This window comes from Canis lupus, chromosome 27 (genome assembly GCF_003254725.2).
Source record: "Canis lupus dingo isolate Sandy chromosome 27, ASM325472v2, whole genome shotgun sequence".
NCBI lineage: Eukaryota > Metazoa > Chordata > Mammalia > Carnivora > Canidae > Canis > Canis lupus.
In genome coordinates, this window is record NC_064269.1 from 33,791,790 (window position 1) to 33,806,676 (window position 14,887).

At 40.0% G+C, this 14,887-nt stretch overlaps 1 long non-coding RNA gene across 2 annotated transcripts in view; it reads right to left on the reverse strand.

The window, feature by feature from the left end:
* Positions 1 to 14,887, reverse strand: part of LOC112665409 (uncharacterized) — a 40,380-nt gene that overhangs the window by 17,031 nt on the left and 8,462 nt on the right. The gene's annotated exons all lie outside the window — the stretch shown is intronic.

Consider the following 14,887-nt stretch of genomic DNA (forward strand, 5'->3'; position numbering starts at 1 on the left):
CTTTAACAAAAGCCCTTTCAGAGAATTCAACTAGTAGATATAATTACTCCAATTTAGTCAGAAAGCAAAAGATTTCTCATGTTAGCTCCCTAGATTGGAAAAAAAATATGTGTACTCTTCTCTTGGCTCAGAAATGAAGCAGCAGTATTATACCACCACCACCATTAAGATACAGAAGAGTTACATCAGCCCAAATAATCCCCTTATGCTGCCTCTTTATAATCAATACATCTCCTCACCCCAAGTCCCTGGTAACCAATGATCTCTGAGAATAGCAAATAAATGGAATCATACAATCAGTAGTCACTCAGATCTGCTTCTTTCACTTAGCAAAACGCATCTGAGATTTATCCATGTTGTTGTGTGTATAGTTTGTCTCTTTTTACTGCTAAGGAGTATTTCATGGTATGCATATACCACAGTTTGTTTATCCATCCCATTGTTGATGGACATTTTGGTTTCTAGTATCTGATGATTATGAATAAAGTTGCAACAAACATTCATTTATAGTTTTTTTGCGTGTGAACTTAAGTTTTTGTTTCTCTTGGGTAAATACCTAGGATTACTGGTAAGTGTGTGCTATCTTTATAAGAAACGCCCGCACTGTTTCGAAAGTGGCTGTGCCATTTTGCTTCCTAACAGCAATGTATGGGAGTTCTAGTGGCTCCACATCTTCACCAGTGTTTTATCATTTTCAGTTTTTGTTTTGTTTTAGTTTCAGTTGAGTTAGATAGGATTGGTTTGGGTTTTTAGCCATTCTAATAGGGGTATGGTATTGTCTTTTTTTTAAAGATTTTATTTATTTATTCATGAAAGACAGACACACACACAGAGAGAGAGAGAGAGGCAGAGATACAAGCAGAGGGAGAAGCAGGCTCCATGCAGGGAGCCGGATGTGGGACTCGATCCTGGGACTGCAGGATCACGCCCTGGGCAGAAGGCAGGCGCCAAACCGCTGAGCCACCCAGGCGTCCTGGGTATGGTATTATCTTATTGTGATTTGCAATTCTCTAATTACTAATGATGTTGGACATATATCATGAGTTTATTTGCCATCTGTATATCTCCTGTCATGAAGTATCCAGTCAAAATCTTTTGCCCATTTTTTTGAAGAACAAATATTGTTATAATGTTCATACAACCCAAAGCAATCTACAAATTTAATGGAATCTCTATCAAAATACCAAAAGCGGGACGCCTGGATGGCTCAGTGGTTGAGCATCTGCCTTCAGCTCAGGGCATGATCCCAGGACCCGGGATTGAGTCCCACATCGGGCTCCTTGCAGAGAGCCTGCTTCTCCCTCTGCCTGTGTCTCTGCCTCTCTCTCTGTCTCTCATAAATGAATAAATTTTTAAGAATCTTTTTAAAAAATACCAAATGTTCTTTTTTCACAGAACTAGAACAAATAATCCTAAAATTTGTATAGAACCACAAAAAGACCACAAATAGCCAAAGCAGTCTTGAAAAAGAATAAAACTGGAAGTATCACAATCCCAGATTTTGAGATATACTACAAAGCTATAGTAATCAAAACAGTATGATACCAGCACAAAAAGAGACACATAGATCAATAGAACATAGTAGAGAGCCCAGAAATAAACCCATGATTATATGGTCAATTCATCTTCAACAAAAGAGGGAAGAATATACAATGCAAAAAAGTCTCTTTAATAAATGATGTTGGGAATGCTGGACAGCTACATGCAAAAGAATGAAACTGGACCACTTTCTTACACCATATACAAAAATAAACTCAAAATGGACTAAAGACCTAAATGTGAGACCTGAAACCATAAATTCTTAGAAGAGAGCACAGGCAGTAATTTCTCAGACACACCCATAGCTACAATTTTCCAGATTTGTATACTAAGGCAAGGAAGAGGAAAACAGAAACAAAAATAAACTATTGGGATTACATCAAAATAAAAGGTTCTGCACAGTGAAGGAAACAATCAACAAAATTAAAAGATAACCTATTGAATGGGAGAAGATATTTGCAAATGATATATCCAATAAGGGTTTATATCCAAACTACATAAAGAATTTATACAACTCAACACCAAAAAAACCCCAAGTAGTCCAATTAAAAAGTGGGCAAAGACCTAAACAGACATTTCTCCAAAGAAGACATCCAGATGGCAAACAAACACATGAAAAGATGCTCAACCTCACTTATCATCAGGGAAATGCAAATCAAACTATAACAAGGTACCACCTCACACCTTCCAGAATGATTAAAATAAAAAACACAAGAAACAACAAGTGTTGATGAAGATGTAGAGAAAAAGGATCCCTTGTGCATTGTTGGTGGGAGTTCAAACAGTGCAGCCACTGTGGAAACTAATATGGAGGTTCCTCAAAAGATTAAAAATATAAATAAATAAATAATAAAATATATTTAAAATAATAAATATATTAGTATATAAATATATTATTTATATACATTTATTTATAAAATAAATTTAAATAATTTTAAAAAATTAAAAAAAAAAACCTCCAAGACATAGAAAAAAAAATAAATTAAGTAAATAATAGAAAAAATAAAAATAAAATCCATCACTGGGTATTTACCCAAAGAAAATGAAAACAACCAATTTGAAAAAATATATGCACCCCTATGCCTATTGCAGCATTATCTACAGTAGCCAAGCTACGGAATCAACCCAAGTGCCCATCCATAGACGAACAGGTAAAAAAGAGGTAGTACGTACAATAGAATATTACTCAGCCATAAAAAAGAATGAAATCTTGCCTTTTGAAACAACATGGGTGGATCTAGATAATATGCTGAGTGAAATAAGTCAGTCAGATAAAGACAAATATTCATATGTGGAATTTAAGAAACAAAACCAAGAAAGAAGAAAAGAGTCAAACCAAAAAACAGATTCTTAACTATAAAGAACAAACTGTGGTCACCAGAGAGGAGGTGGGTGGGTGAATGGGTGAAACAGGGGAAGGGGATTAAGAATACACTGGGCAGCCTGGGTGGCTCAGCGGTTTAGCGCCCCCTTCAGCCCAGGGCCTGATCCTGGAGACCCAGGATAGAGTCCCATGTCGGGCCCCCTGCATGGAGCCTGCTTCTCCCTCTGCCTGTCTCTCTCTCTGACTCTCATGAATAAATAAATAAATAAAATCTTAAAAAAAGAAAAGAAAAGAGAATAGAATTGTTGAAGCTATATACTGTGTGCCTGAAATTAATATAACACCATATGTTAACTATACTGGAATTAAAGTAAAACATTTTTAAAGATAAAACACACTTTTACAAATTATATCAAATAAGAAATGATGTAAAAATAACTCTGTAACAGTGAGATTTAATAGCAAGACAGAACCACTTTTTTTTTTTTTACTAAGCCGATGTTGATTACTTTTTTGGATTGCTTAGAAAAATATAATAAGTTTCAGAAAGGCAGAAAATCTATATATCCTATATTTTTGCTCTGTAATGTGATAAACAATAAAAGCAGCCTCTAAAATTGCTCAACTATGTGAAATTTTAAAAATTATCCCCTTAATGCCTATGTCATGCAAAAAAAATCCAGGTTATAATGATAAAGTATTATTTAAAGGATGTATATATATTTTTTAAAAAAGGGGGCACCTGGGTGGCTCAGTGGTTGAGTGTTTGCCTTCAGCTCAGGGCATGATCCCAGAGTCCCCAGATCGAGTTCCACATTGGGCTCCCTGCACAGAGCCTGCTTCTCCCTCTGCCTATATCCCTGCTTCTGTTGAAAGAAGAAAGAAAGAAAGAAAAGAAAGAAAGAAGAAAGAAAAGAAAGAAAGAAGAAAGAAGAAAGAAAGAAAGAAAGAAAGAAAGAAAGAAAGAAAGAAAGAAAGAAAGAAAGAAGAAAGAAAGAAAGAAAGAAAGAAAGAAAGAAAGAAAGAAAGAAAGAAAGAAAGAAAGAAAGAAAGAAAGAAAGAAAGGATATACATAGAGATGCCTAAGTGGCTCAGTCAGCTAAGCAACTGACTCTTGATTTCGGCTCAGGTCATGATCTCAGGGTTGTGGGATCATGCCCCACATCCGGTTCTGTGCTCAGCACAGAATCTGCTTGTCTCTTTCGCTGTGGCCCCTCCCCCTTTTTGCTTGCTCTTTCTCTCAAATAAATAAGTAAAATATTTTTTAAAATAAAGGATATATATAATTCATACATAGAATAATGAAAAGAATCTTGCGCATTTTTAATTGGGTGGTTTTCTCATTGATTAGTTTTGAAAATTCTTATATATTCTGTATACTAGTCCTTTGTCAGGTACATGATTCAAAACTATTTCTCCTTCTCTAGGGTTTGCCTTTTCATTCTCTTGACAGTGACTTTCACACAACCAAAGTTGTTAATTTTGATGAAGTCCAATGTACAATTTTTTTTCTTTCAGGATCATGCTTTTAGTGTCATAGCTAAGAAATCTTTCCCTCATCCAAATTCACAAACATTCTCTTCTATGTTTTCTTCTAGAAGCTTTATAGTTTTATATTTTACATTTAGGTCTATGATCCATTGTGAGATTTTTGCATAAGGTGAAAGGTATAGGTTGAGATTCTTTTTCTTTTTTCTTCCTTTTGGCTTTTTTTTTCTTTTCTTTTTTTTTTTTTTTTTTTTGTGTGTGTGTGTGTGTGGTCATTATTTGTTTCAACAGCATTTACTGAAAAGTCTATCCTTCCTACACTAAATTGGTTTTGTGCTTTTATTAAAAATTGGTTGACAGGGATGCTTGGGTGGCTCAGGGGTTGAGCGTCTGCCTTTGGCTCAGGGCACAATCCCAGAGTCCCCGGATCGAGTCCCACATCAGGTTCCTTGCACAGAGCCTGCTTCTCCCTCTGCCTATGTCTCTGCTTCTCTCTCTCTCTCTCTCTGTGTGTGTGTGTGTGTGTGCTTCTCATGAATAAATAAAATCTTTTTAAAAATTGGTTGACAACACATGGGTGTGTCTATTTCTGTATTCTGTATTCTGTTCCATTGTCTTTGTGTCTATCCTTTCAATAAATACCACCACTCTCAATTACTGTAGCTTTGGTGAATAGACAGATGTATTTATTTTGAATAATCTCTATATTCAATGTGAGAGTGAACTCACAACCCCAAAATCCAAAGTTGCATGCTCTACTGACTGAGCCAGCTAGCCATACCTATGTACATCTATTTTTAATCCAAAAAGTTTCATAACTCAAGATGTGTCATTTTGAGAAACTTATATAACTTCTCTTAACTTCAATTTTCTCAGCTGTAAAAAGAGGGTAGTAGTAGTACCTGTGTGAAAGAATAATTATAAGGACTGACAAGCCAAGACATGGAAGGCATGGTGGTAAATGTTGCTTATTTTGTTTCCAGTACTCCTCCTTTCTTCCCAGATCAGCAACTCCTTCTTTTGGGGAAAAAGCTCCTCTTACTCACTTCAAGCACATGGTCCTATTGTAGTTGCCAATCATACTACCATGTCCTCACCCTGGCCACAGGGAATGGTCAAGGGATGGACGCAGGAGCCAAGCATAGCTAATTGGAGATTTTCTCCCCTTGGTACTACAGAAGGTTGAATTACTGGCCCTAACTTTTCCTCCTCCCTCTATCCACACACTTTACCATGTAGTTTACAGCTTTTGTCACTCAGAAATTAGTATATTTCCTTGAATTTTGCCTTTGGAGTTGGCCATATAACTTGCTTTGGCAAATAGAATGAAGCAGAGAAGACAAGAATACCAGTTTTGTCTAGAATTTAAGAGGTCATAGGATCCTTCTTGTCCCTGTCAATAGATAAGAAGAAGAGTTTTTCATGTGAATGAAGACTGAATTTTGATTAAGCATCAAATTGGACAATTCTAGTTGCTGAATTGACACTGTGAGAGAGGATTTTTATTATACAAGAGTGAGCTAGTGAGCTAAAGAGGAAGCCTATGACTAAGACAATTAGAGACAAGTGAAGGCTATGCCCACTAAACATTCCTTAGGAGGGTGCTGTGCCACCACGTGGCATTTTGCATTTGGCCATTGAATTTTGAATACCCTTCCCCACATCACACTTGTTTAAATACTTTTTTTTTTTAAGATTTTATTTATTTATTCATGAGAGACACAGAGAGAGAAGCAGAGGCACAGAGAGAGGGAGAAGCAGGCTCCTCACAGGGAGCCTGATGTGGGACTTGATCCCAGGACCCAGGATCACGCCCTGAGCTGAAGGCAGATGGTCAAATGCTGAGTCACCCAGGTGTCCCTCAAATACTTTTAAATAGTTGTATCTCCCTATATCTCATTCCCTATTATCTCTATTTTATCTAATGTTAATCCTTTTCAAGAGCTTTCTCTTGACTTATTGACACATCTTTTGTTCTTTTCTTTTTAAATTTTTCTTTTGATCAAAGTCATACATTTTCCTACTGGCAAATCTCAGTAGTAAAGAATGTAGAGCTGAAAACAGCATTCCTTTGCCCTTTCTGTGCACTATTATTCCAGGTCCTCTGAGATGCAGCCACCAAGGTGGAATTAGACACACAAGAAATTTCCTAGGGGAAACATCTGCAGAGGAAGTGAGGAGGAGCCAAGAGAAGTTGGGGAAGCTGTCAAACTATGATGCGTATCTGACCTTGAGTGAAGGAGAGTGGGAAGGAAGGAAGGCTGAGTGAAAGTGTCTTGGATTGCAGTGCAGTTCTAAAGAAAGTTCAGCAAGGCCACTGGGAGTCCTTAAGCCAGTCACCTGAAACCCGCACTTGACTCTATGCTGGGGCCATGCTTCCCAAGGCTGCTGCCAGCCAATGATTGAACACAATCACGCTATTGAAGACCACACCTGGCAGCCATGAAACTCCTCTGGCTGCTCTTTCCCCCTGACCCAATCCATCATGGCTTTTCCTATCTTAGACCTGTCACTTTTCACACTCCCCTTCCATGCATAGTTAGATGGTCCAGGAGCTGCTTTCACTTATGGAGAAGGCACTGTTCTAGACACTCAGTAAGAATTAGATCAAAGTACAGGAGGGATCCCTGGGTGGCGCAGCGGTTTAGCGCCTGCCTTTGGCCCAGGGCGCGATCCTGGAGACCCGGGATCAAATCCCACATCGGGCTCTCAGTGCATGGAGCCTGCTTCTCCCTCCACCTATGTCTCTGCCTCTCTCTCTCTCTGTGTGACTATCATAAATAAATAAAAATTTAAAAAAAAAAAAAAAGCACAGGAGAAAAGAGATGGGAGGAAACCACTTAACCTTGATCCTGGTCTAGTAATAGGAGTTAGTGTGACTCTGGAAATCCAGCATTATTTACTAAAACAGGTAATTCAAATGATATAAGGTAATTTTATCATAGAACCTATGTGGTTGATTCAGGGTTCAGAATTTCACTCACATCTATCTCCACACAGAGAATTGATTCATAAGAGTTCTACTGATCGTCCATAATTCCACACCATGAAGTAGAGGGAAAATGATTTTGGCCTACAAAAAGTAGATTGTAGCAGATGATTACCACAGCCATGGGGCAATCTCAGAAGCAGATCCACAGAATGTCTAATTATTTGAACCATGCACCCATGCATTAGTAACACTGGAGTACAACATCATAATTCCCCAAGCTTAGCAATACCAGACTATGTATCATGTTTCAATCATGTTCATCCATGTCTCTGGGCCTTTGTAGATTCTGTTCAGCCAAATGGATGGCCCTTCTTTTACTCTTGTTTGTTGGGTTTTGGCCCAGCAAATTCCTATTTATCCTCCAATAGTTAATGTAACATCTGCTCTGCAAAGCCTTCCCAGATTTGCCTTCTCCCATGTGTGTACTCACAGAAGGTTGTTCAAACCTATCTCATTGTTCATACATAACTCATTGTACTGTGATCTCACATACACACACACACACACACACACATCTGAGCTCTTTAAGGACATCAGAGCAGGATGCTTTTTTTATATATACCTAATGCTTGGCATATAGTAGGTACTCAATACATTTTTATTGGAAAAAAGGAAAGAAGGAAAAAAGAAAACTGATACAGAAAAAAAAAAAGAAAGAAAACTGATATAGAACTGATATTTTTCTGAACTTTGTAGCAGCATCAAAACTACATTAGTAAGGCAGCCTGGGTGGCTCAGCGGTTTGGCGCCTGCCTTCACCCAGGGCGTGATCCTGGAGACCCAGGATCGAGTCCCACATCGGGGTCCCTGCGTGAAGCCTGCTTCTCCCTCTGCCTGTGTCTCTGCCTCTCTCTCTCTCTCTCTCTCTCTGTGTCTCTCTCTCATGAATAAATAAAGAAAATCTTTAAAAAAAAAAAAAACTACATTAGGTAATTCTTCCTCATACCAGGTGTGAGAACCACGGTTCATACAGTTATTTTAGCTATCTTGAATAATTCATTTAGGTGACCAAAGAAGAAATTATGCCAAGCACTAATGCAGTTATTTCATACCAACATGACCTGGTTCTCATTTGATTAATTAAGAAATATTGTGCTTGGTAATGAGGCACTGGCCCTAGGAAACAGGTATAAGACACCAGTCCTGAAGAAAACATACCTATTATTCCAAGTATGGGCCATGTTACATCATGTTATTAAGCAGTGTTACAACATGCCCTTGGCTTTGGATTGTCCTCACTGTTCCTGAAGTAAAGAATAATGTGTAGTCAATGTTTGCTTCACACAGAACAGAACAACTAAGGAAACCAAATCCACACTTTAGCTGCTAAAAATGAACAGAAGCATGCATTTGTATGAATATGTTATGCAAATTGGAGAGAGCCGGGAAGTGATGGGAATGGATGCTGAGGAATATCAATGAACAGGTAGAGTGAGGATATATTTTGAAAAGTTGCCACATATATGTATCAATCAACTTCCTCCAATTAGGCTTAATATTGAATTGCACTCCTATTAATAACTGACATTTTGTAGCACTACCATTAGCCACCATTTTCGCACATTATTATAATGTATTTATAAAGCACTTCCAGATACATTATTTCAGTGGCTCATGACAACAACCTTGTGGGGAGGTTATTAGTTTCCCTCATAAGCTAGGCATCCTACACAAAGATGATGACCTCACCTACAAGTCTGCGGTGGCCCAGCTGATGGAGACATTGCCAAGGCCCAGTGAGGAAGATTGCCTTAGATTTCAAATAGTCAGCTCTGCCTCCACCCACCCACTCCACTCCCATCCCCACCTGTGGGTGGATTCCCACCCAAAAAACAACTGGCCTTTCCAGGGCCTAACTGTCAGATTGAAAAGAAAACCTAAGGCTTAATTGTTCTTTACAAAATTACCTTCGAAACAGGACCTAAACTCAGATAAATGAGAAAACTTCCCAAGGATCTCTTTAGCCACACAAATAGGTGACCATTTTAATGAGATCCTTCACTAAATAAAGAAATTAGCAAACATCACTTGGCTCTTACCTTACCACATTTCCCCCAAAACAAGCTGGGTCCCCTCTCCCAGGCCAATGAAGTAGGACGTAGGAAACCTAACACAAACAAGGTTAGCAAAGATAGGACTAGGTCATCTTACCTAATTTGTAAGGTGATCTTGAAGAAACATCAGAATCTATATGGAGCTCAAAAGCAAAAGGAGCTTCTGAGGCAAACTCACATTTTTTTTTTAAACCCTCCCTTAGGCCTTCCAAGCTTTATCCCTTAAGAAGGGGTTTCCTGGGGCACTTGAGTGGCTCAGTTTAGCGCCTACCTTCAGCTGAAGTCATGGTATTGGGGTGCTGAGATTGAGCCCCATGTTGGGCTCCCTGCTCAGTGGGGAGCCTGCTTCTCCCAGTCGTCCCCACTCATGCTCTCTCTCACTATCTCTATCTCTCTCTCTCCCTAATAAATAAATAAAATCTTTAAAGAAAAAAGAAAGGGGGTTTCCTGACCTTAAAATGTCCTGTGGTAGTTGTAGCCACAAAAAGTATCTACTAATCATAACTCAGTAGCATCCTCTGTTTGTCTCCTTCCTAAAGCAACTTTGGAAAGTGATACTGTTCTTCCCATCTTGCCCCAGGAGAGACAGAGACAAAGGTGCAAATACTGAGATTTTCCTGTAGTCATTCCAAAGTTTAGCAGGCGCTTTGTTTTGGTTCTTAATAAAACAATTATTAAAGATTAGGGGGTATCATTTTTCCATAAATGGCAAGATATTGCTGGCCAGAAATATTTAATCACTAGACAGTCTTCCAATCTGGCAGAAAGTAAAAGAGAATGATTTGGGATCGAGTGTCACACTGAGCCAGTTGGCCTTGTTCTCATTGAGATTATTTACAGGAAAAACAGGACTGCCTCTAACCCAGGCAAAAAGTCAGTGAGACCTGGGTCCTGGTTCAGCTGCTTAATGTGACTGTGAGCAATAGTGCCAAGGCCCAGTTTCTTCATCGATACAGCGATTTTTCAGGATCTTCATCAGGATTTTAAAAAATGATATAAACAAGTGACTTGGCACATGCTGAGTGCTCCATAAATGTTAGTTCATGTTATTATCTATTCAACTATAGGAAGAGAACATCTGCTTATCAGACTACAGGGGATTCAACCCAGGCACTTCAGGGAGCTGTAAATCAAAACCTAATATTTGGAATCATTTTTTTTCTGTTTCTTCCCCTTGTAAATGAGGGACAATTATATATGCTATTAAAATTGAGCTGGTAGGGTGCCTGGGTGGCTCAGTTGGTTAAGTGTCTCCCTTTAGCTCAGGTCATGATCCCAGGGGCCTGAGATCAAGTGCCCTATTGGGCTCCCTGCTCAGTGGGGAGTCTGCTTCTCTCTCTTCCCTTACCCCCTGCTTGTGATCTTTTCTCTCTCATTCTCCCTCTTTCAAATAAATACATAAAATCTTTTTTAAAAATCTAAAAACTAAAATTGAGCTTGTAGAAAAGTATGGAGTTTGCAGCAGATAGTCCAGGTACAACTAATAAGTTGCTTGCATTCTTTTTTTTTTTAAGATTTTATTTATTTATTCATGAAAGACACACACACACAGAGAGAGAGAGACAGAGAGAGAGAGAGGCAGAGACACAGGCAAAAGGAGAAGCAGGCTCCATGCAGGGAGCCCAATGTGGGACTCGATCCTGGGACTCCAGGATCATGCTCTGAGCCAAAGGCAGGCGCTAAACCCCTGAGCCACCCAGGGATTCCTTTTCTTTTCTTTTTTTTTTTTTTTAAGTAGTCTCTACACCCAGCATGGAGACCAATGTGAGGTTAGAACTCACGTTCTTGAGATCAAAACCTGAGCTGAGATCAAGAGTCAGATGCTTAGCCAACTGAGCCACCCAGGCACCCCCAGTTGCCTGCATTCTAATGTATTTTTTTCCAAATGGAGGATAGAGTGGGGAGACATAATTAATGCAGGAGAATTTTCATGTAAGGGCACAGCATGTGAGAAGTATGCGGGCTGGCTATCACTGATCCAGGTAATTCTGATACCATTAGAAGAATGAAAGAACAGACTGGTGAAATGTAAATCACACAAAATTTTTCTTTAACTAGTCAGAGCTTGTGAAAGAAAGAAAGAAAGAAAGAAAGAAAGAAAGAAAGAAAGAAAGAAAGAAAGAAAGAAATACTGGGCCCATCTGCCTTCCTATGCACAGGGGGAGAAAGGCTGAAGGCCAGTGTCCAAAGGGACCTTGAAATTCATAGTAGGCTTCCAATTACCTGTTTGAGCCAGGCTTGGAAGGAACAGAGAGACCGAGATATTAAGTTAGCACATCTAATTCACAGGAAAGCTATTCTATATTATAGCTATACTGTTATATGTTTCTAACCTCTTTCAACAAGAATGAAATGTCTTCTGATCTAGGAGGTGTGACATTAACTGCCCAACCTCAAGAGGGAACGTTCACTGGGAAGATATGAAGCTTAAAGCTAGTTCATAAAGTAGTTTTTCCCCTTTGAGAGATTTTTTTTAGCTTATGAAATGTATCTTTACCCTGCAAGTTGCTCCAAGATATATTTTTAAAATATTATTTACAGTTGCTCTCTAGTAGAGGATACATTTCAAATGTATCTTGATTAGACAGTCCCATGTAACAAAAGTTCCTTTCCTTGAAAATGTCTGCAGGAGTTTGGAAAACATAGTAACTTCACTTGACTGTAACAGTGATACTCTTTTCCCGTGCCAGCTTTTGCCTGCTCCTTTTTAAGACACAAAGAATACCCATCTTCTCAATCTCCCTAGCTTTCGGGCCACAGGACAATAGCACAATGCAAATCACTCAGTAACTACATATTTAAGTAACCACCATATAATAGGAGTTTAGCAGAGGTGTCCTGGGGGAAAAGAAACAAAATCAATGACCCTGTGTGAGATGTGTATTCTCTTCATTCAAAGCCTACCCACCCCCCATCCGTCCACACCCGCCAAGCCAACTTTATCTCTCTATGGCCCGGAACACCCCCTCCCGGAATCTATCTCTTGTGTAGCTACCAATCAGAATCAGTCCCTTGCTCAAAAATCCTCAAGGACTTCTATATCAGTTAAGATTTGCATTTGGCAGCTAGTAACAGAGACCAGAAATAATAGTGGCTTAAATAAGATAAAAGTGTATTTTTCTTTTCTTTAAAGGAATTCTGGAGATAAGCAGTGCAGAGCTGGTGTAGCATCGCTTATAGTTTCTGCATCTTTGTGCTCTACAATGCACCTTCTATCCTCAGAAACAAAGGATGCCTCCTCAGGTTGCATCCATCTTATCCACCTTCCAGGCAGCCAGAAGGGGACAGATAGGCAGATGTCAAACTTTTTTTCAAATGTCTTCAAGGGCCTCAGTACACCATACTTTATGGGTTACTCCTTCAGTAACTGCCAGATCCATGAATGAATGAGTTCTGCACGAGTTCTGAAGCAGGAGGATTTATCACTTACAGAACTAATGAATGTGGGATGTCTGGGTGGCTCAGTGGTTGAGCATCTGTCTTCGGCTCAGGTCATGATCCCACAGGCCTGGGATCAAGTCCCGCATCGGGCTCCCTGCATGGAGCCTGCTTCTCCCTCTGCCTGCGTCTCTGCCTCTCTCTCTGAGTCTCTATGAATAAATAAAATCTTAAAAAAAAAAAAAAAATCCAAGGGCTCTGGGTTCCAGTTCTGCCTCAGCCACCCACTAGCTAGGTAACTCTTGGTAGCTGACAACCTCTTTGGGTCTCAGTTTTCTCAAAAGAGAGGTTTTGACTAGATCGTGTAAGGTCCCTTAACAGCATTAAAGTGACCATTACCTGATACTAATAGCTCCTGCATTAGCCAATGCTGAAAAAAGGTTGTTGGAACCTAGGAGAGGGGCTCAGCGGTTGAGTATCTGCCTTCGGCTTGGGTCATGATCCTGGGGTCCTGGGATGGAGTCCCAAATCAGGCTGCCCGCAGAGAGCCTGATTCTCCCTCTGCCTATGTCTCTGCGTCTCTATGTCTCTGTGTCTCTATATCTCTCATGAATAAATAAAATCTTTAAAAAGATGAAACCTAGGAGAATGTTTAAGGGGTAAGAGCAGGTTAGACAGGACATGGAACGATCATGTGGAAATAAAGTGCCACACTGAAGAGACCCTTCTGGTGCTCTCCACCACAGGCCCAGAGGTATTACCTTGGAAGTGAATTTAGGATTTACTCCAGGGAGCACAAGCACAGGGAAAGTCTCTTCTCATACGCAGGGTGGGTGTGGTATACTGCAGAGTCAAAAAATACTAATAAAATAGCAAACATACACATAGTTATTAGTTTTATGCAGGTTTTGTTCTAAATTCTTTACCTATTTTTAATTTTTTTTTCTAGAGAGAGACGGTTTTAAGATTGTAAAGACAGGGGTCCCTGTGTGGCTCAGCAGTTGACTGCCTTCTGCCCAGGGCGTGGTCCTGGAGTCCTGAGATTGAGTCCCACATCGGGTCCTGGCATGGAGCCTGCTTCTCCCTCTGCCTGTGTCTCTCTCTCTGTCTCTCTGTCTCTCATGAATAAATAAATAAATAAATCTTAAAAAAAATATAAAAAAGATTGTAAAGAGAGAGGCAAAGCAAGAAACAGAATTAAGGTATGTAAAGCACTTGGCCTTGGGCACTCATCATTGTCATCATTGCTGACAAACAAGAAGGCACAAGGAGACTTCTCCCTCCCTCCTCCCACATCACCACCCTCTGCCTTCTCCAGAGGAGCATCAGGTCTCTGGAGTCCCACTGCCTCATGCACAGGGTTCATGGTTCTGCTGGGGTGTATCACCCAACCCTGGCCCCCAGCCACCATAGTCAGTGGATCACTACAGATAAGCGGTTAGTTCCTCCCTCTCCCTTTCACCAGCACTAGCTCCCTTTTGAGTGAAGATTTGTTTTATTTTGTTTTCCCTGGCAGAAGGATGGCAAGGAGGCGATGGGCAGAAAAGAGGAAACAAAAGAGAAGATGTAGGAACTATTTCAGGCCTGGGTTTTCACCAGTTGTTGATATTTAGAGCTTTTGTTTTCTAGAAATATGCAAAGACTATCTGACGCTCTTCCTAGAGACTGGAACAGAAGCAAGATGGCCCGGCCTGGGAATTACTAGTGACTTAGATTCACTCCAAAAGCACTTGATTTGATTGCTGAGGAGATGAACAGTGAGCTGGGAATTTGCAAACACCTGTACCCACTGAACGGACAGCTTCTGCTTGGGTCACAGACCAAATGCAGGTCATTATCTCAGTTTAGCCAGCAGAGGTCTCTCTTTTCCTAAACTTCAGTTAAACACCACTCCCCACCACCACCACCCCACCCCCGCCAAAAAAAAAGAACTCCGGGTTTGCCCATTTTTCTCATCCCTCCTCTGAAGTCTCCCTCCAAAACCAAATAAATAGTGAATCCTTTGGCCAAAGTAGCTGTAAACATTCCAGCCAGTTGCCCAGTAAAAATGGAAGACAAAAACGTTGAGCTATTTGAAGAAAACGACGCAGTATTCACCCCTAAGCTGTTTGC